This window comes from Lissotriton vulgaris, chromosome 3_2 (assembly GCF_964263255.1).
Source record: "Lissotriton vulgaris chromosome 3_2, aLisVul1.2, whole genome shotgun sequence".
NCBI lineage: Eukaryota > Metazoa > Chordata > Amphibia > Caudata > Salamandridae > Lissotriton > Lissotriton vulgaris.
The window spans coordinates 86,218,985-86,243,284 of record NC_141690.1 but is presented as its reverse complement, the minus strand read 5'-3'; the positions used below and the strand labels follow the sequence as shown (position 1 = coordinate 86,243,284).

Below are 24,300 nucleotides of genomic sequence, written 5' to 3'. Positions count from 1 at the left end.
AGCAGAAGTGAGGATGCTCCTTCTCCAACATTGCAGCAAAGACCTAAAGCAGCCTCCTCACACACTACTGGACCATCACCTCATTTCCAGAATTCAGAATGGCTCTCAAGACATGGCTGTTGAATACGCCTCCGGGGCATGCAAGCTCTTGGATACCCTATCGGGTAATTAGCTATACTTTATAAATCCTGATTGATTAATTTCTCAGCTGTCTTGGTGTTGTCCTAGCGGCCAATTCCTGATGGCAGGATTGCATCACAGTACACGCTCAACATCATTCTATTCCTGTGGCTTTTGGATGGATGCTAGCTTCACCCACCTGATGTGTTTTAGCTAGTTGTTTTTACCTGAATACTGCACTTTATAACAAACTCCATTTCAGACCATGATCCTTTGCCATTGCACAGCAGCAGAACATTGTTCATGAGAAATCTTTCAGTGAAGTCAGATTTAACTTTTTTATTTTTCAATGTATTTTCTTTTGGGTTATCAAATTTATTTAAGTTTATTAATTGATAATGGTACTGAGGAGAAATACCGGTTTTACTGAGGGAGAATTGTCATTCTTGGAGCATGAAATTATTTAAGTAGAGCCACAATTGTTTGGACTCCAGGCAGTGTTCCCTCTAATTATTTGTATATTTGTGCAGCAGTGACTTGTTTGTGTGCACATAGTTCTTGTTTGTGGGCACAACTGAGTAATACTAGCAAAAATTATACTACTTTCTATTGAGACTAGAAAGGACGGGAAACAGCCATAACATTGCATGCTTTTAAATCCCATGCTTTAACAACATGGTCATTACAACAACGTGAGCCATTACGTCGCTGGTCGTTTCAACGACTTGCTGTAGGGGGCGCACTGGTGTTGGATGTACAATCCAACACCTTCCCTGCTGTTGTGCAAACTGGAGTAGGAATAATAAATGAAACTATTCCTTGTAGCCGCACCTAAACTCTGGAACACCTTGCCATACTCGATCAAAACGAGTACCTCCCTCTGGTCTTTTCGCAAGCAACTCAAGACCTGGCTTTTTAATCAATAAACTCTAGCTCCCCTTGTTGGTTAAACACTGCAGAGACTCTCAGTGCCGAGATGCCCAAGGGCCTTCGTTCGCGCTTTATAAATGTTTTAATAAATACATAAATAAATAAATAAATAAATAAATAAATAAATAAATAAATAAATAAGTCCAGTGCGCCCCCTACAGCAAGTTTTTTAAACTACTTGCGATGTAATGGCTCACGTTGTAACAACCTGGTTGTTGTAACGACCGCATTGTAAAAGCAAGCGATGTAAAGCATGCAAAGTAACAGTATATATTCAAAAAGACACCTATCCAAATATTAAAAAATTAAAGAGTGAATTGAAAGCACAGAAACACCACCTGCTGGACAACCTCGCCAACCTCGGACTCAAGCAACTGGTGAACACCCCCACCCACTACGCCGGCCACACGCTTGACCCCGTCTTCTCATCCAGCAAGCACATCTCCTTCAGCCACGCCACCGGACTCCACTGGACCGACCACAGCTGCGTCCACTTCAGCTTCAGAAGAACTATTACCTACCACCACCCGCAACAGGTTCCCCGCCGAAGCTGGAGCAAGATCACCGCCGAGCAGCTCACCGCCTCCCTCAGCCAGAACACTCCCACCAGCACAACGGACCCCAACGAAGGAGGCAGCAACCTCACCAAGTGGCTGAGCGCCTGCGCCGATAACCTCGCACCACTAAAGAACCCTCCCGGCAGACCCTGCAGCAAGAAAACCCCCTGGTTCACCGACGAACTCAAGGAATCCAAGAAGAACTGCCGCACCCTTGAGTGGCGGCTTTCTCGAGGGTGCGGCAGTTCTTCTTGGATTCCTTGAGTTCGTCGGTGAACCAGGGGGTTTTCTTGCTGCAGGGTCTGCCGGGAGGGTTCTTTAGTGGTGCGAGGTTATCGGCGCAGGCGCTCAGCCACTTGGTGAGGTTGCTGGCTGCTTCGTTGGGGTCCGTTGTGCTGGTGGGAGTGTTCTGGCTGAGGGAGGCGGTGAGCTGCTCGGCGGTGATCTTGCTCCAGCTTCGGCGGGGAACCTGTTGCGGGTGGTGGTAGGTAGTAGTTCTTCTGAAGCTGAAGTGGACGCAGCTGTGGTCGGTCCCGTGGAGTCCGGTGGTGTGGCTGAAGGAGATGTGCTTGCTGGATGAGAAGACGGGGTCAAGCGTGTGGCCGGCGTAGTGGGTGGGGGTGTTCACCAGTTGCTTGAGTCCGAGGTTGGCGAGGTTGTCCAGCAGGTGGTGTTTCTGTGCTTTCAATTCACTCTTTAATTTTTTAATATTTGGATAGGTGTCTTTTTGAATATATACTGCTACTTTGCATGCTTTACATCGCTTGCTTTTACAATGCGGTCGTTACAACAACCAGGTTGTTACAACGTGAGCCATTACATCGCAAGTAGTTTAAAAAACTTGCTGTAGGGGGCGTACTGGACTCATTTATTTATTTATTTATGTATTTATTAAAACATTTATAAAGCGCGAACGAAGGCCCTCGGGCATCTCGGCACTGAGAGTCTCTGCAGTGTTTAACCAACAAGGGGAGCTAGAGTTTATTGATTAAAAAGCCAGGTCCAGTTGTCTGTGGCGGCTTGACCAGACCACAGACAACAGGACCGCCCTCAAGCATGCCACCCGCAAAAACCATCAGCTGATCCGCGCCACCAAGAAGACGGCACTCAAAGAACGACTGGACAACAACGCCCACGACAGCAAGGAACTCTTCAGCATCGTCAAAGAGTTCTCCAACCCCAGCGCCGGAAACAACGACATCACTCCCTCGCAAGACCTCTGCAACTCACTCGCCTTGTTCTTCCACTGCAAGATTGCCAACATACAAAACAGCTTCGACACACAGACCACGCACCCTACCACCGAACCAACGCCCGCCACCACCACCCTCTGCAACTGGACCCCGATCAGCCCCGAAGACACCACCCGCACGATGAACTCCATCCACTCCGGATCACCAACCGACCCCTGCCCACACCACGTCTTCAACAAAGCCGACGCCATCATCGCACCCCGTCTCCGAGACATCATCAACTCCTCCTTCCACACCGCCATCTTCCCGGAGAGCTGGAAGCACGCCGAGCTGACCGCCCTCCTGAAGAAACAAAACGGCGGACGCCACCGACCTCAAGAAATACCGTCCCATCTCGCTCCTTCCTTTTCTGGCCAAAGTCATCGAGAAGACCGTCAACAGACAGCTTGCCGCCTTCCTCGAGACGAACGGATCCCTCGACCCCTCGCAGTCCGGGTTTCGGGCCAACCACAGCACCAAGACCGCCCTAATCGCAGCCACTGATGACATCAGAACCGTGATCGACAAGAGGGAAACAGCGCCCTCATCCTCCTGGACCTCTCTGCGGCGTTCAACACTGTCTGCCACCGCATCCTAGTGAAGCGCCTCAGCAACATCGGAATCCGTGAGAAAGCACTGGAGTGGATCATCTCGTTCCTCGCCAGAAAAACCCAGAGAGTCCGCCTCCCTCCGTTCAGATCCGAGGCCACCGAAGTCATCTGCGGCGTACCACAAGGATCTTCACTCAGTCCAACCCTCTTCAACGTCTACATGAGCCCCCTCGCAGCCATCGCATGCCAACACAACCTCAACATCATCTCCTATGCCGATGACACCCAGCTGATCCTTTTCCTCACCAACGACCCCACCACTGCCAGAGCCAACCTACACAAAGGGATGAAAGACGTCGCCGACTGGATGAGGAACAGCCGCCTTAAACTGAACTCAGACAAGACGGAAGTCCTCATCCTGGGATCATCACCCTCCGCGTGGGACGACTCCTGGTGGCCCCCGGCCCTGGGCACCACTCCCAAACCAACGGACCACGCACGCAACCTGGGCTTCATCCTGGACTCCTCCCTGTCAATGACCAGACAAGTCAACGCCGTCTCATCTTCGTGCTTCAACACCCTGCACATGCGTCCCCAAAACCTTCAGATGGAGCGCTACTGAAACCAGGAAGACCGTCACCCTGGCACTTGTCACCAGCCGACTGGACTACGGGAACACCCTCTACGCCGGAACCACAGCCAAACTTCAAAAAAGACTCCAACGCATCCAGAACGCCTCCGCACGACTCATCCTGGACATCCCCCTAACACAGCCACATCACCGTACACCTGAGAGGCCTGCACTGGCTCCCCGTCTGCAAGAGAATCACGTCAGACTCCTCACCCACGCACACAAGGCTCTCCACGACCTGGGCCCCAAGTACCTCAACGAACGACCGCATGACCTTCTACACGCCCACCCGCCAGCTACAATCGACCAGCCACGTCCTCGCCACCGTATCACGCATCCGCAGAGCCACCGCCGGAGGAAGATCCTTCTCCTACCTGGCAGCCAAGACTTGGAACTCCCTCCCCACCCAACTTCGGCGAACCCAAGACCATCTCTCCTTCAGGAAGCAGCTCAAGACCTGGCTGTTCGAGCAGTAACATACCCCTCTCCCCCAGCGCCTTGAGACCCTCCCAGGTGAGTAGCGCGCTTTACAAATGCCGTGATTGATTGATTGATTTCCCTGCTAAATTGTTTAACAAGTATTGGTAATCCCAATAGGTCTGGGTTTAATGTACTGCACCCTGTAGTTAAGCAGGCACACCACTCATCCTGCACTCTCAATACACACTGAGGAATTGCACTGAGGCACATTACTCACAGTGCAATCGCAAAGCACACCACTCACCTTACACTTACAAAGATACACCACCTACCCTACATTCACACAGACACATTGCTTACCCCACATTCAAACACTGTGCTTACCCCGCATAGATGCACTCATAAACACACCAAAACTCTGCATTCAGGCACATTATTCACTGTACTCACACACACACACCATTGATTCTACTCTCACACAGATCAGAGTCACCCCACTCAAACATGCACACCACTTATGTGATACCCCGCAAGCAATTCCTCACCCTGAACTCCCAATGTACAAAATTCACCCTGGACTCGCATTGCTCTCACTGCACTCATTCAAGCGGACTGTTAATTTTATACTCACAAAAGTAGACCTAAACCCCACAATACACGCCATTCAACCTGCACTCAAAATACACTTTGCTTACAGACTGAACACTTCTTATTCTCACATAGGCAGACTGCTTACCTTGCAAGTATACATACAATCGAAAATCATAGACGTCATTTGGAGTAGTCAGGGGTCCGAGCTGTGACTACTAGCTTGCTCCCTGCTATTCCTGGCACTTCCTTTGTGACCACTGACTATACCCAAATGACACCCATGTCGAAAATCTCTTCATTATGCAGTTGTACTGACTCACATCCTCTGGCATTCACTATTCACACCACTAACCCAGCACTCACTGTAAATGCACAACGGGACACACCTCACCCTCCACTCAAAAATGCATCCCTCACCCTATACTCAGGTACACTGCTCACCCTGCCCTTAAACATGCACACTGCTTATGTGCACTCACACAGAAACAGCTCTCACCCTACACTAACATAAATATACACCCCCCCGCCTTTTTCAGAGGCACATACCTCACCTTACCCTCAGGCAGAGTCTTTGGGGAGAACTAGACACAGAATAGGACCTGTAAAGCCCAACCTGTAGGAGTAGGAGTGCTGCCAAGGAGAATGCATTCTCACCCCTTTCCCCATCCTTCTTAGGCTTCAGTGGATGCATGAGAAAAAACGGAATTAACCCCTTCGATGCTCATGACAAGCTCAGCTCGTCATGAGGCACAGTTCTCTTGTGCTCATGATGAGCTGAGCTCGTCATGACCACACCCATTTACATTAGGGCCCAGCACAGGAGGAGGATACCATCAGCAGCAATGGTGCTAAGACAGATAATGAAGAAATTTAAATATACGGCAGCTTTGATATTACAGGCAGTAAGGAAGGACAGTGTATGTGAGGCAAGCAGGTAGTTTGAAGCAAGCCTTCCAAATGTTGGCAAAGTAACATTACAACAAGAAGAGACTGTGCTAGGAGGGAGTCTGCCAGGTGGGACACAGGTGACCGAGGGCATTGGGTCTGAGAGCCAGGCGGAGAATCAAGAGACTTTCTTAAGTGTATAATGGTCACTGTAGTTTGTAGTGATGAGGGAACTCAAGATAGGAGAGCTTTAATTGTGAGAGGTTGTTGCACAAAGATAATGAGACCGCAAGGAAAGAAACCTTGCCTGGGAAGTAGCAGTGACAGAGAGGGAATGAGAGCTGAGACAACTGTAACTATGAAACACAGCTGCACATAGAAGAAAATACTGTTCCGAGGTGTTGACCAGGAAAGACAGCAGTAGACAGAAAAGGATGGGACTGAGACAACATTTATTGGGATAGAATGCTGAGCTAAAGAAAAATGTGTCTTCCTAACCCAGCAATTTAGGAATACCCACTTCACTAGAACTTATTTGCAGTGCACCACACAACACTAAGTAAATATGCAGTGCGGAGTTGTGGATCAGGTGCCTGTCTTCACCAAGCTGACGCTAGTTCTTCCTATTCTCAGGGTTCTAGTACACTTGGAATCCTTCCTACCTTGCATCATGACTTGTGCAATGGGGGGCCACCACTCCTCAACACTGTCACTCTAGTACTGTGGCAGAACCCATTCCTAGACCAACATCACTCTGCAACCCAGGCACCTTAAAATATAACACTGTGATGTCTGCAGCAAGCATAGTATCCTCTATGAAGCTGGGGAAACAGAGAGACTAATAGGAAGAAGGAATACGCAGAACACAAATTCAAAGCACTTCAGCCAAGTATGCCACTGTTTTCAGCCACTCACAAGAGAAAATGTGCACCAGAGTTTATCCAAGGGTTTGTTGGCGCTATATTACAGAAGCTTGTTTCCCTATCAATGGTACACTACTCTTCTCACTTTATTTATTTTCCGTAGGCGCCTTATTTTTAACTACTACTTTGATTGACTTCTGCTCTTATTCAGCAATCTTGGTCTTGATAACTGTCTTTCGAGTAATTGTTTTATGTAGAGGTGGGCGAGCCACTGTGAGCTCAAGCTAGGCTCAAGTCTGAGGCTTGACCTAGCTGAAGTTCTTATTGCAACCTCAAACCTATAATCAGCCAAGCCTTCATGTGGCTTCTGCAGACCTCCCTGTCCCCCTCTACACATCCCTCTTTCCCTCTATTCAATATATGCCATTATGGCCAGAGCTGCTGACTTTGGAACTGGGAAACCAGGTTCGAGTCTCGGTGCTGGCCCAACATCCTTTGATTCTGGGTACGTCACTTAATTTCCTAGTGCTTATAAACAACGAATGATAACTGGTCCTCATATAAAGCGCTTCCATACATTTAGGTTGAGTTCACTCTGTATAAGAACTGCAGAAAACTGCACAAAGAGGTAAATACAAAGCCTTAACATAAGAAAAGACACATAGATACCCGTTTATTGGCTGGTTTTTACAAAGTGAACAAGAAAACGTGGATAAATTGTTGTTTCTCCTCCTAAATTGTGTGATCTTAGGCAAATATTTTATTTTGCCCAAACCTTTTTTCTTCATTACTGCATATGCAAACACTTTCAAATATGTGAGTTCAGACTGCCAGTTGTAAAGAAATCTACTCTGTTTGGTTTAATAGACTATGTTTCTCTATAACAATCTTATCCACTTACTAGGGTTACAAGACAACTTCTTGCCTCTTTGTTCACTAATTGCTCTTGTTTTAAAGCTATCACTTTCAATATGTACTTCTCAGAGCAGTGCCAAAATTTGACTATTATGTCAAAGGTTCCACGTGTTAAAGAAGTACACGTTTTTGAATGTTTATGAGGCTTTATTATATTTTACATGTTGTTTGTTGTAAGATTTATATAGCAATCATTTACAGGGCCTGGCTCGTGCCCATGTTCTAAAATCATAGCCAGACTCTTGGGAAGGTGCTGGCTCTGCTCTCCCTGGTAATCTGTTGGCTCACCCATCTGTAATTTTACATGAGTTGTTTTCACAAAGTACTTTTAGAAACCCCTGCAAAGCCCCAAAAGAAAAAGATTAGGAAGAGGTGGAACGCCCTGTGGGGAACAGTGAGTTCCCTGTGCTCCAAGCATCAACTGGAGGCCCAGAGGACTGGAGGTGATTCTCCCAGCCCCTCTTACAACTATTTCCTTGGAAAGAGAAGGTCTTGCAGATCAACATCCTGAAGGCTTGAGAGAAATACTTGGTTGAGTGGAAACTAGTAAGTTATACTTTTGAATGTGTCATTAAACGAACGTGTCATATTTGCATTCAATTTATCTGTTGCTAACATGTTTTGCACCTTTTATAAACAGATAAACCTATCTATAATTTATTTTTTGTATTTTGTTTTTCACATTTCTAGCAATATTGTTGTTTCTCTAGCTTTACAAATTGTTAATGTGTTGTCAATATATGTGTTTTTCTTTATTTTGAATTTTTCTCTTGTTTGTTGTAATGTATTTAAGATTCCAGGTTTCAATCCCAATTAAATTTCACTTGATGGTATGGTGCTTGTTAGTGTTTTTTCACCTATTAACATATTTCATATATGTGTTTTACATTATAAATATCTGTTTATTGTTACTGCATATTTGTACTAGGCATGTTTAACTTGCAAGTTTTGTTAATGTTTAGTTGAAATGTCCACAACTACCACAATGACTTTCTTTCAAAAAATCCTAATACTGCAATGCTATTTTGGTAATTTTCTCTTATCTTTTATATTTTCACATATGTTAAAGTGTTATGTATTTATCAATCTCTATTTTACCTGTTTTGATTTTTTTTGTATGTTGTAATTTTCTTATTTCATTGAACTGATGTTGTTTGTTTCAAAAAACACATTTTGTTGACTAAAAATTTTTGTTAACACTTAGCAATGCTTCTATGAATACTAATACTATATATCATTCTAAGTTGTTTAATTTACAGAATAGTTTTTCACTTCCGGACATCCTTGTACCTTTTTTGAGTAGTTTTGTGTGCAATTTAAACTGCTTTTGTAATTCTTTAAACCACTGAAAGGTAAAAACATATATTAATTTTCTTTTCCTTTTAGTTTGCTTGTTTTGTTGTTTCAAACTCATTTCATGTCTAATCCAGAATTGTAATAAAAAAAGAAAATGTATTATAGGTCCAACATCCAAAGTACCTGGACAGCCATCTCGAACTGTTACTGATGATACCTCCACTCTAGACAAGGACCAAGCCTTCAGTGAGGAATCAATTCCTGCAAGTCTAGATGATGAGGAACAGGCTGGTCAATTTGGTCTCCCTGGGCAAACAGCTCAAGTGAGTCTCAGTCTGCCCACAGCTATACCCCACCTTAAACCACACCTCAGCCTCTGGATACCTCCATACCCTCTGTCCAAAGTAATATCATGCCAATCTTGTGCCCCCCCCAGTCCTGGCCACTGTTAATCTAACACCATCACCTCCATTTCAGCCAGTACCTAGTGGTAAGGGGCACACTTGGTCAAAGGCACAGGGTGGTTGGGGTAGGGTTTGTGGGAGGGAATATGTAGGCCAGCAAAGTAATGCCACTGGCTTGTCATCCAGTTCACCATCAACCAAGGCGTGTGATCATTCAATTAGTCTCAAGATTAGATGGTGGGCCTGATGCTTACAGAGCTCCAGAAGATGAAGCAGTTGCAAAGCAAGCACAATGTTCAAATGGAAAATCTCAACTTAAATTTGGGCTCTTTAGCTGGGGTGCTGCATGATTGTTTGGCCCATATGTGCAGGGCTTTTCCATAAACATCTTCCCCTTTCTGTGGTCCTCCAACATCTGGGCCTACTACAGCTGCCTCGGCCACAGAAACGGAGACCATGCCATAAGAGAAAACACCTGCACCCACCTCTGTCCTTGCAACTGTGGATACACCAGCCCCCTCAGGAGTTGACGTTTATCCGGACCAGCAGGAGAGGATGACAAGACCACCAGCAAGAGACACAGAACCTAGTTTCCTCCAGTGTATGACTAGCATTCACTCTGAACTATTTTCTGGACACATTTACCTTTTTGATGCCAGTTGTATTTTCAAAGTATTTACACTCTTAAATAATAGTTTCATTCATTTGTTATTTGATATTTTTATTTCATCTTTGTTTTTAAAAATTTGTTCTGTTGAATTAAATAAAAAATTACAAGTTCAAAGACTTGGGTTGAATGTATTTTTTCATTAGTTTAATTTTTTTTTTCATCATATAGTTTAAAAAGTAAAAAAGATATATTACATTTATGGAATGCTTTTCACATTCTTTAAATTTAAATTAAATATAACAAAAATTACAAATCAAAATGTATTATTTCCTTTAATTGAGAAAAATGATATTCATATTTTTGATATACATTAGAACCAATGCATAATCAAAATTTCACTCTATATTTTCATTTACAGTTCCATACCTTGCCACCATGGAAGAAGAGGGCTATAATAAAAAATGTCAGATTAAATAGGCAAGCTATGTTTGATTTATGTCATCAGCTGGAGGCATATCTTCTGCCTCACAATATGAATCCCGCATCAATGACTCCAATAGTGAAAATAATGGCAGTACTCCCTTTTGTGGCCACAGGATGATTCCAATACAATGTTTCAGTATCTGGTTGAATGTCACAACCAACATTTAGTGGTGTGCCCCAAGAAGTTCTTTCTTCAATAATAAAACACATCAACAGCTTTATACAGTTATCACAAACCAAAGATTCTGCCTATGTGTAGGGTGATTTGGGTCGCCTGTCACATGTGGTTGGAACAATTGCTGGCACTCATATTGCTGTGGTGGCAACACAAAACAGAGAGAGGGAGAACCTATGATGCTGGACCAAGAAGTCAGCGGAAGTCCAGCTTGGCCAGTCCTGCCAACATTCCACGCATATGTGCTGCTCCTTGACCCCCTTAATGGCCCACATTTTCGCGTTGGCCTATCCCCAGCTAGATGGGCAGTTGTAAGGACAGCAGCATAAAAATGTTTTTTCCCCATTTTAAATAACAAATGTTTGTTACAACAAAATTTGGCATCAAGATAAAAGTGACACATTACCAATGCGCAAGAAAAGTTCTTGAAGATGTACGTTTTGCACAAGGAGTATCATTACTTTTTTTGTTGCAATGATTTGTTAAAAATGATACCATTTTACTTTTGATCACTTACAAAGGACTGTTCTGAGCAGACACTTGCCTGTCTAAAAATTGTGTACATGATTTTGTTATATTTAATTAGGGACATTTTTACCAAACAGACCTAAGGTTTTTTGTGTCAGGTGAGATACTCCATCACAGTTGTGAAGGATTTTACGTTCCACCTATTATAAAATGCACTTATGATACAGTGAATGGTCCAAACTTCACCTTTATGAGTCAGTCTTATAAACAACCAATAATAAAAAAAGTGAGCCAAAAGGCCTAAAATAGAAGATTAAATTAATAAAAGTTTGATTGAAACATATTAAAATTGTTTTAAATAAAAAACATTTTAATTTATGTTAAAAATTGCTATTTTTGCTAGATGTCTTACTCATTCACAAATGTGCATTATCGAAAAATAAAATAAGCTATTTAAGCAAAAAATTAAAACAAATCCTATCTGTACTAAAGTGGATTAAAAATGTAAGAAGCACTATGTATTAACTTATGCTGTAGAAGTAATAAAATAAATGGGATTTCTTCTACAGCATAAATAAATATATAGGGGTGGTATAATAATACACAAGTATTGAATAAAATTGTAAAAAAAATAACATTTAAGAAATACGTCAGTTAATTAAGGTAACTTTTACAATTGTGAAATGCCCAAAAAAAGAAAACAGACTTTTCGGTTTAAACACATATTGGTACTACATTATAGTACATATTAACACACATGATTCATATGTTTATTTTTAAAAATAAAAAGCAAATTAGCTTATTTTGCCTTATACACACAATGTACCGTGGGCTGTTATAAAATAAAATATTTGTTACATAGGTTAACTAGGCAAAACAACAAATCAGAAAAATTCAGAAGCGTAAAATAGTATCAAAGAAAATTCAAAATAGTCACGAAAAATAATCAAGAATAAATTAGGAGCAGTAATAGTGAATTAACAGAACTGAGATCATGTTGTTTATGAAGATGCTCCCTACATGCATAAAATACAGATAAACATACACCTAAGCTTTAAAGCGTCAAAGCAGCAATTGAAAGATGAAAATTTAGAAAATGTTTTGGGAAAAAGCTTCATGATCAGTTGTATTTAGACATACAATAAAACTATTGTATGTATTTACACCATCTTCAAAAGCAGGTGAAGGAGATGTTGGCAGAAAAGGCAGGGAAGCAGATAGCCTCCATGTTTCGGTGGTGAACCATCAGACACCAATGGACACAGTCACATGGAGCTTGAGGGGACTGGAACGGAGGCCACTGCTTTGTCATTTTCATCAGAGGCCTCCACAAGTGACCAGTCCCTAGATGTGGTCGACCCTACTAGAACTGGTAAAACCTCATCTTTGGCCACTAACCAGAGACACATCTCCACCCTTCCTCTTGCCCCACCCCCCAATTTGGCCGAACCCTAATCCCTAAAAGGACAGGAGTCCTCACCCACTGTACATGTCACCCTGGCGGCACTGAATGAGGATGCTATTGACCTGTTATGCTGCATTTCTGTAGGCCAGACTGCAATAGTGAATGGCATCCAACAACTAACCTGCCAAATGCAACAAATTGTTGCATTTTTGGATGCCATTCACAGTTCAATATCTTGCAGGCAGAGATTGCTTGCCAAAACAGCAGTCTCCTCACTCACCCCAGCCTCCCAACCAACTCTACCTTCTGCCCCAACTCCGGTCCCTTCTTCAACCCAAATCCAAACTCCCATCTCAAACCCAAGCACACTCACTTCTTTGCAGGCACCCACTGCAACAGACACAAGCAGCACAATCACACTCATACACACATAAACAGAAACACACAAACAACAAACATGCACTGTTGAAACTACACTCACAACCACCAGCACATCCACAACTACCACTACACCTACAATCACACACTCAAGCACCAGAACCACAACCACATACACAAGCACCACCACCACTGTCACACCCATATCCACCACATGCACCACCTCACCCCAAGCACCACTACATCCACAACCACCACCACACCCACAAATACCACCACACCCAACATCCACAAGCACCACCACGACCACCACACGCACAACCACCACCACATCTACCATCACCAAAATCATACCAACCACCACAACACACTTATCAAAATAAACACACAAACGCACACCTACACACAAAGCAACACCAGCCAAAAACACATGCACGCACTCAGAAGAATATCAAATACCAGCCAAAAAACACACATCCAAACATACACAACAAACACCAGAGCCAAATGCAACTGTCAAGCAAACCGACGCAAACACATCACCCACTCCAGCTCCCTCTACCTCCAAAACCAATTAATCAATTAGGATTTTTAAAGTGTGGCTAATCATCTGATAGGGTATCCAGGCACAAAAGCTAAACCTCTACCACCCCTCCTGCCCTTACTCCTCCTTCCGATTTCTTCTCTTATCTGTCCTTGACCCCTATCAAACCTAACCCACCCCTCCATAGAAAAAACCTTGAGATGACTGCTCTGTGCCCCATTGATGTCCCTTCCTGATCAATTTGCCCTTTGGACTATGTTTAAGAGGCAAGTTATTGGCAACAAAGCCACAAGGTGTTGTTGGTAAAAAAAACTTTAACATTTTTTTTTAAGTGCATGAGAGGATTATCTCAATTATAAATAAAAAATGTAATTTTACAAAATTTGTCCTAACGTTGTTATTCATTTACAATTGATTATTAAAAATGCGAAATACATATTCTTACTTACATTTATTACAGAAAATATAAAAGATTTTTCAAATAACAAATTTGTTAAGTTCAAACATTGGGAAAAAAACTAAAGTAACAGGCATTCAAATTTTGGTGCAAACATTCATCCTGATAATGGACACTTAAACCCCCCCTCTCCCCCCCAAATTGACATTTTTACTTTTAGTGTTAATACAGGTAAACACATATGTATTACACCTTAAAAGATATGGAAATGAAATGTAATAAAATACAGAAAATGCACTATACAAGTGGAAATGTTACATAAAAAAATAAAAATATGATTAAAGTTTTGAACTAACATAGATTTTACATGTATTAGAAGGTTTTAACTTGTTTAGTGCAATTAGTGGATTATATTAACTTTAATTTAACCCCTTTAGCCCGGCGTAGAATCCGCCGTGGTGTGGACATTTCCGCGGGCGGCGACGCGTCAGCCAACGGGCGTGCCCAGCACTACGGAGGTAGTCCTCATGACGGCTGTTGGCCGACGCACACAATGAACGGGTTAATAAAATAATGTGTTGTACACATGTTAATGTTTATAATTTGATAGCTTATGAAAAATAATTAAGCACACATGTATGAACATATTATGTATTTTGATCTACGTCAAATTCTGTGTAGGTGGCCATTATCATGATGTACGCTTGTACCAAATTTGAAAAAAATAAGTAAAAAATAATGTGTTTCTTTAAATTTCTCAAATGACAACTTTACACACATATGCATTACATGTTAGAAAAAAATTGCTTGTAAGAGAAATTTAAAAATGCACAAGTCTAGAGCAAATGTAAACAGACAATTCAAGATAAAACATATGAAAAATCTTACCTTCAATTCTGGTGACAACAAGGTTCATTTGCTTTGTGGTCAAGTAGCAGCAGCAAAGGGTGCACTTGGACGACCAGGTTCATGACGTAAACAGAAATGGAAAAAAGAAAAAAAGGTAAGTTTCTACCTTATATCCCTTCAAAACCACCAACTCAGGTGTGGAGGCTTACCCTCCACATTTATGTCACTTTGGAATTGTCCAGGTCAAAATATTGGCTAAACTCTCTCTGACAGATATTTTTGCCTATTATGTATTCGATGCGAGAGGATATATCTGGCAGAGACAGTGGCACACGGATGGACTATCCTCCATAGACCCAACAGCATCTAATTCGAGCTGGCAGACCTCCTAGTAGGAGGATGGATTAACTGACGGAAAAAAGACAGCAGGACCAGATCTGCCAATAGGTAAATTAGGTCCTCAGTTCAATTCAATTCAATTCAAAGAATCTTTATTCGGTGATTAAAAAACACCATAAAAGCACACACATATTTACATGAATAAAAAGTCATTAAATATTTTCAAGATCCTTATACAAAGTATTAGTGTTAACATGAAACACAGGCAGGAAAAAATATAACACTTTAAATATATAAAATCAAAAACATTTCATTCCTGTGGCCATATGGCTAGCAACAAGCATTTGGATGTTCTGGGCTACCTCCCTCCATATTGAGCCACAGGGTACATTGGAGATTGCACTAAGTACTTTAGTGTGCTATATATTTTCTCTCACTTCTACCTCCATTGTAAAGGTGGAGTTGCTCGCTCTGTAGTTTTTTTAATTATACCACCAACTGTAACAGCTCTGCCTTTACAACAGGTTAACAAATAGTCCACATACCTCCAATGAACCTTGGGCTTAGTATGTTTCTTCTTACAATAAAGGTACCCAACATATTTAAGAAGTTTAATGCCTGTTTTAGGTAAAATGTATGTAACTGTCTTGCATTTTCCATGTTTTTGTTCTCAGATACAGAAAATCAATATGTTAGTAATATGTTATGGAAGTCTTTAATATGTTTTGCGTTATCCCCTGGAAAGGGAAACAAGTTAGTTTTTTCAAACTGTCCTTGTGGAATTAAAATTGTTAGTTGCTTGAATTCTGTAGGAGGAAAAACTTTAAAGGCTGCCTTTTTTTTTTTGAAAAAAGTAATCATTTTGTTCTCTTGATTGAAATGTGGAGATGTTTACCTTTTAGAATTGAGTTTTGCTGTTAGATTAGAATCTTCTTCAGCATTCTTCTTAGAAAGTTGGTGGTTGATTTTCTTCAGGTTTTAAGAGGTTGCTGTTGATAAATAATTTAAAGTTGAAAAGCTTTCAATAAGTTTCTTTTATGCTAGTTATGCTAGTTAAACAGTTGAAATTAAATATTATGTTATAATTTTGAACCACAGTGTGCATTAATAAATATTTTATGTTTGTGTTTTTATTCTGCTCGTAGAAAGTGAATATTGGAACTGTTTGAGAAATAGTTTACCTGATGATTTAGTGATTTGCAATTTGATGTGAAAGTTAATTTAATTTCAATGTTGGCTTTCTCAGTGTTTGTGTCTGGATTGTTAGAACCTAGTATTTTTTTAAAAAAAACGTTATCCTTTTTATTGACATGTTTAATATGTTTATGTTTTACAGTTTTCAGTACATCCCCAAAGTTCACACAGTATAGAAATGGGAATAGTAAATCTATCCTCTTTCCAGTGCCTAGCACCTTCCTCGAGTTGGCACAGGGAGAAGTTAGGAATAGTAAATCTGCCCCTATCTTAGTGTTCACCAACTTCCTTGAGTTGGCACAGGGTGGAGTTGGGTTGGGAATAGTAAATCTTCCCCCTACCAGTGTCTAGCACCTTCCTCAAGTTTGCAGCAGGTGGAGTTGGTAATAGTAAATTATCCTGCCTACACCTATGCTCCTTTGTCTTACTCTCGGGGAGCAATATACAAAGAACCAACTGAAACTACACCATATGACCCAGTCAACTGGCTGCAGGCACCAAATAGTTGGGACTGGAAAATTGCAACGTTCTAAAAGTGCTACGCAAACAAATGATTGACAGAATGTTAAATAAATCATACATTCTACCCCAGTCACAGATCGGGGTAAATCCATTGTTCTTTTGAGCACCACTCCATACCAGTTTAGACCCAGACATATGCAAATAAGTCTTGACCCTTCTTCCTCATGGGAACAGTCCAATCTGAACTGCCAAGCCAGGTCCTTCCTTGCCCTGGAAACAAGCATCCTAGACTGGTTTCGCAGTATTAACCCTCATCAGCCAGGCTAGCTTGAATCCAGTGGCACAGGGATCAAGGAAACCACATCTGAGCATACCCATCCCACTTAGGATGAAAAGTGCTACGCAAAAAAACAATGAATTCTGAATAAATTTGGGTTAAATTCATTTGTCCTAAGAAGAAAGGGTATCACTTTGATTACCCTACCTCCTTCCTGATTTCTGCAGATTACCTCTGTCTCCATGCAGGCTGCTTATCACCTCATAAAATCAGTTTGGCTCAGCCTGGCAAGACTTGCCAATCATGAGAGGCTGCTAGAAGGCTGGGATTTGATTCACAGGAAAGAAAGTTTCATAACTCCTTCTCTGTACTAGTTATGAGAGATTGAACGGTGGCAAGTTGTTGGATTTATCATTAACAATCTTTTACGTGAATGAAATATTATTTTATCTCACTCCTATCAATAGTTTATTTATTGATTCCCATGTTAGCCTATGGAGCCAAGAGGCTACAATGGGGGAAAAACAATATTGGTAGTTTTTCCCCCACCAGGGCATATAAAACATCTTTTAAAATGTCCCTGCTTATTTTTACATGGTGCCCTACCTTGAGGGCACCTAGGGTAGGGCTTAGGGGATATATATATATATTACCTACTGGCGGTCGCCAGTAGGTAGTTATAGTTAGGATTATTTTCAATACAAAATCTCAACATTCTGTTGTGAATAACTTTGGCGCCGGTTGAGGAATCTGCCTGAAAATGTCCTCAAATTTGCCTCGCAGCGCCCCGGTCCTTCCCTGAAAGTTTGGGGGGGATTTGTCAAGCGGGGGCCGAGATAAAAGGGGGGTCCCAAAACGTGGTTTCCCCGTGTTAATTTCCATAGGGCGGTCGACCTCACTTTTAGCCTGAACGGCTGAATGGATTTCCACCAAACGTGGCAAAATTGTAGGGACTGGTAGCCCGATGTGCCTTTGCTATGTCTCAAGATATGTGCTCCAGTGAATTTTGAGTAATTTAGGTTCAAAAAAATATATATATCTATAAGCGCTCCCCGGTACGCGCACCGGGGCGCTAACCAGCACGCTACGCGAGTTCGCGCGCGGAAAGCTGATTGGCTCTCGGGTGTCTGTCAACATTCCAAACAGTCCGGAGCGGCCGCCATCTAGTGTCTTGGTAGGATCGAGACACAAAAGGTGGCAAAAACAAAGGGGGGAATGACCATAAGGGGGCAGAGTAGACCCCCCCTGACCCCCTAGGTTTGATAAGGGGTCTATAAAAGGTCCCCGCGGGGCAAAAAAAAATATATTTTTTTTTATTTGCGCGGGGGGAGCGCCTGGTAAGCGCACCGCGGAGCGTACCGGGAAGCGTTGCATGGGAAAAACGAATGATAGAGTTTTTAAAAAATGTAGCCTTTTTTTAAAAATTGGAGGTAGTTCTAAAAAGAACTGTTTTTTTTCTTCTTTTTGTTGTTTTATATTTTTTTAATGTTTTTTGAACATGTTGTTCTTTTTTTGGCTTTTATGAACTCTTTTATATTTTTTGTTAATTTTATGGGGAGAAACAAAGAACATGGAATTGAAAATGGCTCAACTGGAGCAAAAAAAATCAGGAAAAAATTAGGGTTTTTTGGGGCAATTGTGGTTGTCATCAGCAAGGAGGATGAGCTTTATGCTCTGTTCACCATAGGAGATGGTCTTACCACAAAAAATACATGTTATTCTGAATTCCCCAAACCGTGGTTGTATGCAAGGGATCGTCTCCTTTGTCTCTGGTCCCGATGGAGTGGGTTGCTTTCTTTTGGAGGTGGTGGTTGAAGATTGGTGAGAGTTACTGGCCAGTTCTCTCACCTCTGCGGCAGCATAGTTGTTCGGATGCTTGCGCTGCATGTGTCTAATCATGGTATTATTACCAAAAGAATATTTTTGTTAGGGTTCCCCCTTGAAAGTTCCATGCCACAGATTAGGCAAGTCACCTTGGGCGCATTGACTTTCTTCTTGCCCTCTGGGATAGAAAAAAACTCCCATACAATGTGCTGGTTTGGCTTGTATGGGGTATTGTCTTCTGGCAGCCACCTTTTCCCCTCCTCCTCCTCCTCCTCCTCCTCCTCCTCCTCCTCTTCTTGACCACCGATGTAATGTTGTGGTGGTCCTCTTGGTGGTGGCGGTGGTGGTGGTGGTGCAGATGTTCCAGCTGCTGCTGCTACTGTAGCCATTTTAAAGTACAAAATATTTCTGATAGATTTCCAAACAGGTCTTCCTCAGTCAAAGGACAAAGTCAGAATAAGGAAAAAATGTTCTTGTTGTGATGAGTGTTCTATGTCAGTTGGTGTGAGTGGCTGCGCGTACACAACGTGTATGGAGAGTTTTTCCCAAATTCTTTTACATTCAAAGTCTGCTTCAGGCCTTTCATCACTTCTTTATTTTATTCTTTTTAAATTGTATTTATTTATTTATTTACTGAGTTTTAAATTACACAAATTTGACCCGACCGTGTCAGAGCGCTTCATAAAGTTAGCGGCATATACTTGAGGTACCTTTGGAGTACAAGCAGATACATAGTGATAGAAAGTGATGAGATAAACAAGGTATGAAAATGCATAAGCCGAAATATGTAAGGTACATTTGGGGGACAAATATATATGTGGTGAAATTATGTGACAGGTGTCCAAGGACATTGTGGGGAGTTTGCTGATACAATTTTGAGATCGATACAGTATACTCAATACATATTGCTTTGCAGAGCATGGCTGCAAATGTACAACATTACCAGTGAAGTAAAATAATTTTAGCAAAACACATGGCATCAATAAATACAACAAAACAGGCTGATCTTAAGTAAAGACAGGTGTTGTAGGTCTGAGGTAGCTGGGAATAAGGCCTCTTGTGGATGGGAGAACAAGAGGCACAGATTTCCCAGGGTAGTGGTGCACAGATCTATTTCGAGGGAGCGCAGAGGGAGCCCTCAGGCTAGACATGAGCTTTAAGGTAGTTTTAGGTATTTGTTGTTGAGGAGGAAAAGCTTTAGTTTCTTCATGAAGTGAGGGAAGGGTTAATTTTCCCGCAGGCCCTGGGGCAGGAAGTTCCAGATTTTTGGAGCATTGCTGGTGTTGTAGGTCTGAGGTAGCTGGGAATAAGGCCTCTTGTGGATGGGAGAACAAGAGGCACAGATTTCCCAGGGTAGTGGTGCACAGATCTATTTCGAGGGAGCGCAGAGGGAGCCCTCAGGCTAGACATGAGCTTTAAGGTAGTTTTAGGTATTTGTTGTTGAGGAGGAAAAGCTTTAGTTTCTTCATGAAGTGAGGGAAGGGTTAATTTTCCCGCAGGCCCTGGGGCAGGAAGTTCCAGATTTTTGGAGCATTGCCAGAGAAGGAGCTGGTGCATGATTTCTCTCTCTTAAATTCTGGAGGTACCAAGATTAGTCTGTTTGAGCTTAGTAGTAGTTTCTTTTGGCCAGCTTTTGATTCATGAGGTAGATTGACTTTTTGCTGTAGAGTGCTTTGTGGGTTATGCAGACAGTTTTTAGTATGGCATTTGCCTCGATTGGTAGCCAGTTGAGCTGTTTGAGGGCAGGAGTTATGTGATTAAAGAACCTTTACCCCGATACAAGTCTAGCCGCAGCATGGAGAGTGGCTTTCAGTGAGGCTAGGTAAGATTTTGGGGTGCTCGTAACCATTGTGTTACCATAGTCTAGCTTGGGTAAAACTAAGGATTGTACCACTGTCTTTAGGTTGGGAAATTAAAGGTTTTACTTTTTTTGATATTTTTCAGCATTGAAATGGTCTTTCATGCTTTGGTGTGAGTCAAGTGTAATCCCTAGGGATTTAACAGAGTTGGAGATGAACAGTTTGCAGTTCAAAGCCATGAGGTTGTCAAGCCAGCATTCTACGTGAAAGGATTTTTCTTTTGGATGGATGAGAAGGAGTTCAGTTTTGCTGGGATTGAGTTTGAGGTGGTTCCTGGTCAACCCGGCTTGGACTGCGAGGAGATTGTTATTTAGGTGTTGGATGTCTTGGACTGATGACAGTTTCATGTAGAGTTGGATATCATCTGCATATAGATGGTAGTCTATTCTAGCTTGCCTCAGGATCATTGTAAGGGGTTCCATATAGAGGTTGAATAGTGTGGGAGACAGGAGTGACCCTGGAGGGACTCTTTGGGAGACTGGTGGTGTTTTTGAGGTTGAATTCTTGAGCTTGATTAGCTGCGAATTTTGGCTTAGAAAGGAGGAGAACAACTGAAGGACAGAGCTGTTGATGCCTGTCTGTTGTGAGAGTGTTTAGCAGGATGCTGTGGTTTAACGTGCCAAAGGCAGCCGAGAAGTCTAGGAGGCAGGCCTGACCATCATCCAATGATCTGTGTATGATCATATAATGCTCCTGACTTCCTTTCTGTTACTTTCCAGAGGAAGATACATCCTGGGCTCTCCTTTGTCCATCTTAAAGTGAGTGATGGAAGAACTGGTGGATAGCATTGGAAGATAGGGGGCTGCAGATGACACCCTGCCTCAGAGGGTGTTTGAGTTTTTGGTTATGCAGTCATTTCTGGGAACTTCAATACCCACTTCTCAGCACGTGGGTTCCTTGGTGCCAAATCTTGCTAGCCAAATCAAAGTAGCTACAGATGAACCTATAATTAGAGGGTACATAGCTAAATTGTTCCAACTTACTTTACTTATGCTTGTTTAAATGTACAGTAGTCCCATGGGGCATCCTCCACCTTTTTCAGCTGGGAAGAATGCAAACCAAATAAATGTTATTAAAATACAGCTGGGCATATATGCCGCAAAAACATGATTGTGTGCAGCACAATGTACTTTATCCTGAAGATTTACGGATCGAAAAAAAGGACTAAGTGTAGGATGTTATCAAGTCCCCAAACCTGAGGTGTTTTGATTTATTAGTATGGTGATGAGAGATCAAGGACATGCGTAGTGAGTGGATATTTGCTGTTGCTGCCAAAAAAATGCTATGAAGGTCATGTGATCAAACACAGATAAAGAATGTGTTCCCTTTTTCCTCAAAAGTAACTAAAATAGAACCGTCACACTGCAATTGACTAGAATTATCATCCTTTTCGCATTTCGGTGTACCGTTGAGAATGCCAATCTGCATGAATTGCATTTTGCTTCCACACTTTTATTACTAGACATATTATCTAAAAGATAAAATATTTAGAAAAACAGAAATCGATTAAAAAAGAATAATAAAATAGTCTTACTTAGCATGAGTTTAACATGAACTAAAATGGATTTAACTTATCTTCACAGGTATCCATGTTGATGAAGTAAATGTAAAAGGATATTTTGTTTGGTCTCTTCTTGACAACTTTGAGTGGATTTACGGATACAGTCAACGATTTGGTCTTTACCACGTGGATTTTGAAAGTCCAGAATTGCCACGAACTCCATACAAATCAGCATTGGAATACAAAAAAGTTGTTAGTCAAAATGGTTTAGGAGAGTCTGATGATGAAAAAAAAAATAAATGACCAATGTAGTTCTACAACTAGTGAATTCCGTAACAAGTAAAATAAAGATTGTGATAAAATAAACAATGATGATTTATATGAGTGTAAACATGCTTTCCTTACTAATTAAATGTTACATCTCTTTTTTGAAGCTGTTATAGGTTCAATTCTCTAAAATCACCAAGCCTCACATGTTTGAACAGTATTAATCCATACTTTTTTTTGGGATGGGGTGTTTTCTGATATCTTGGAAAAGTCTTATGTATGTTCTCTTAACATGAAGCAAATGCAAATTCTGATATACCTTATAGTAACTGCAAATTTTGAAATAAATGACAGCACAAATGACAGCTCTCACAATTATATTCAGTAGGTTATGTTTTTTTCTTATTAAGCTAGTCAGTCTCTTTCAATGCTAGTGAACATGTGTTTCTATGAAGTCATCTATGTGTTTATGACCTAGTGTCTTATTATCTGTTATGGCAGCCACATTTCTTTGGGTACTGGCACACTGATATGATGGAGTTGAATAGTGATACCTTCACAGCTTTGGAGCAGGGTCACATTTACTCATGGATCCTCCAAATCCCCAGAACTAGGATTGTTATGGTTGCACTCTGGGGAAATGTCTGCTGAAGTTCTTCACATTATGTGTTCCTAACCTATTGGAACAATGGACGTGGCATATGTCAGATGCACATACTTGTGAAAGTATGACTTTTACATGATTGTCTGACTTTCTTGTTGAACAGTTTACCTAATGAATTCTTACCCTCCAAGGAAAGTGCAGTCATGGGCTCATGTCATTTTCCAAAAATCCCCTTTCCACTCTCAATTTGTGATTATATTCATGCGAGAAACGTTCATTCATATAGTATCAACTGTATAAACAAGTATGAGCCAATGTATGACTTAGGGTCCGATTACAAAAGGCCTACACTTTTAGATTAGTCTGGCGACGTGTTGTTTCCTGCTGAATCAGGAATTGCAAAATTTGATGAGAAAACACGAATCCAGTTTGATTTCTCATCAAATTTCACTTGCTAAAAGCAGGTAAATGTTTAGATGAAAGTGGGCATTTTAAATTGGAAAACATGCAGGAATCAATGAAAAAACACGACTTCCTACATGTGGTACCCTGCTCCGCAGGAGATATTTAGTAGTGGCCTGGTATACCGTTAGCCTGTATGTAACAGAACAAGTGGTATTTAGATGTGGAGGAGGATGTTGTTGGGCTGCTGGGTTTCTCTGAGAACCACACAGCCCAGTAACGTTATTCGTATCTGTGCAATATTTCATTTTGTGGTGAGATTAAAGTAGTTTCTTTTTGCATGGGTCTGGACAATATAGTATTGTATCTGTTGGTTGACTGTTAAGTTCTGAGCTCTTTTTGGTGAGAGTTTTCATTCAGAAATAGGACCGATGTATAATGTCCATCAAATTTAAATAAGGCATTTAAATTAATACGTTTTCTTTATGATCCTGTAAACTGTGTACATGTTTGCAATTACAGTATAATCACAATAAAAGATACATATTTTAAAAAGTGTTTAGCTTCTACTTTTAATGATTATCCTTTTGAGAATTGTTGATAGTATGGTTGCATACATGAATGTTACACCAACTGTTTCAATATTTCTAAAGACCCTCCTGAATTCAAGTTGATTTTGTTGCACAAATAGACTAATATTTGTAACACAGTGATTATAGTTTCAATTATTATCAACTTTTTTAAAGAGAATTTTTTAAGGCTCTATTATGGAATATTTACTGCCATAATAAGAATAACTGCTAACTAGAAGTGCAACTGAGTCAGTTACTATGAGATATGTAAGCAATGTAATTGGCTTAGGACCAG

The 24,300-nt window shown here is 41.4% G+C and overlaps 1 pseudogene across 1 annotated transcript in view; it reads left to right on the top strand.

The window, feature by feature from the left end:
• The window catches only part of LOC147725357 (cytosolic beta-glucosidase-like), a 328,336-nt pseudogene extending 304,348 nt beyond the window's left edge, over positions 1 to 23,988 (top strand). Inside the window, exon 6 of the transcript XR_015309776.1 lies at positions 22,243 to 23,988. The product of XR_015309776.1 is annotated as a cytosolic beta-glucosidase-like (transcript). The remainder of the gene's footprint in view (positions 1 to 22,242) is intronic.
• The last annotated feature ends 312 nt before the right edge of the window (positions 23,989 to 24,300 follow it).